Here is a 2348-nt window from a genome sequence, read left to right on the forward strand (position 1 = left end):
AAATATCTACCCACATAATTTATATGTGTATATATAATATATATATATGTGTATGTATGTATATGGATATATATATATATATATATATATATATATATATATATATATATATATATATATATATATATATATATATATATATATATATATATATATATGTATGTGTATCTATATATATATATATATATATATATATATATATATATATATATATATATATATATATATATATATATATATATATATATATATATATATATATATATATACATATTATGTATAAGCATGTATATATATACTCTACCGTTCAAAAGTTTGGGGTCACATTGAAATGTCCTTATTTTTGAAGGAAAAGCACTGTACTTTTCAATGAAGATAACTTTCAACTAGTCTTAACTTTAAAGAAATACACTCTATACATTGCTAATGTGGTAAATGACTATTCTAGCTGCAAATGTCTGGTTTTTGGTGCAATATCTACATAGGTGTATAGAGGCCCATTTCCAGCAACTATCACTCCAGTGTTCTAATGGTACAATGTGTTTGCTCATTGGCTCAAAAGGCTAATTGATGATTAGAAAACCCTTGTGCAATCATGTTCACACATCTGAAAACACTTTAGCTCGTTACAGAAGCTACAAAACTGGCCTTCCTTTGAGCAGATTGAGTTTCTGGAGCATCACATTTGTGGGGTCAATTAAACGCTCAAAATGGCCAGAAAAAGAGAACTTTCATCTGAAACTCGACAGTCTATTCTTGTTCTTAGAAATGAAGGCTATTCCACAAAATTGTTTGGGTGACCCCAAACTTTTCAACGGTAGTGTATATATATATATTATATTACTGTAACTTGTTCTTAAAAATAGTAGTTATTTTGTTTGTCAAATTTAGTGTTTGTGTGTATATATGTATACTGTATATATTTATGTGTGTTTCTTCCTATACAGTATACATGTATATGTGTGTGTGTGCGTGTATATACTGTATATATATATATATATATATATATATATATATATATATATATATATATATATATATATATATATATATGCATATACATACATACACATATATATATATTATATATACACATATAAATTATGTGGGTAGATATTTGTTCTAAAAAGGGTATTTCAACAAGTAAACAGTACAGTAGGTAGTTGATGTTGATATATGTAATGCACATAAGGGTATTCTAGTCAGATGTGCGTGTGTAAATATGCGATGTGTAAATATCAAAATAGTACGTACGTCGTATCACTTTTTGTCAGGCAATATTACATTTAATGACAATTTTACATAAATGAATACATCCAAACACGTTGTACATATTTATTATTTGCAGGAAGAAATAACAGTTACAATTGTGTGTGTATCTTCCAAGCAAGAAAGAAGTTTGATCACATCAACATGGGACTAACTGACACACTCCGCTTCGCTGCAGGTCCGCAAGCCACGCCCACCCCCCACAGCCACAGAAGAGGAAAACTGTCCTTTCCCGGGCATGATAAAGTCTTCAATAATGTCAAACACGTAGCGTTACAATAACCAGGAAGATAAAGTGTTTGTCTCACACCTACTAATCAAGCATTCACATTTTGCCACAACACACATGGGGAAAGTCCTATCTGGAAATACAGCCATATTAACTCCTAAACTGCCATTTTAACACACACTAAACCATCAGCACGCATCCAATGCATTCTCGTGGCCACGAGAAAGTTTCTCGTGGCCACGAGAAAGTTTCTCGTGGCCACGAGAAAGTTTCTCGTGCGCACGAGAAAGTTTCTCGTGGCCACGAGAAAGTTTCTCGTGGCCACGAGAAACTTTTTATAAAAAAAAAAAAAAAAAAAAAAAATATTTTTTTTTTTTTTTTTTTTTTTTAATAAAAAGTTTCTCGTGGCCACGAGAAAGTTTCTCGTGGCCACGAGATACTTTCTCGTGGCCACGAGATACTTTCTCGTGGCCACGAGATACATGTCTAAAAAAAAAAAAATTCCCATGTCCCTTTAGGGGCTCCGTACAAATATGTTGTCTTTGTAGCATATTCAACTGAATATGGGTTGAAAATGATTTGCAAATCATTATATTCCGTTTATATTTACATCTAACAATTTCCCAGCTCATATGGAAACGGGGTTTGTACATACATATATACATGTATATATACACATATATATATATACACGTATATATATACACATCTATAAACATATATACAGTATACATGTATATATATATATATATATATATATATATATATATATATATATATATATATATATATATATATATATATATATATATATATATATATATACACACACACATCTATACACATATAT

This window comes from Entelurus aequoreus, linkage group LG01 (assembly GCF_033978785.1).
Source record: "Entelurus aequoreus isolate RoL-2023_Sb linkage group LG01, RoL_Eaeq_v1.1, whole genome shotgun sequence".
Lineage (NCBI taxonomy): Eukaryota > Metazoa > Chordata > Actinopteri > Syngnathiformes > Syngnathidae > Entelurus > Entelurus aequoreus.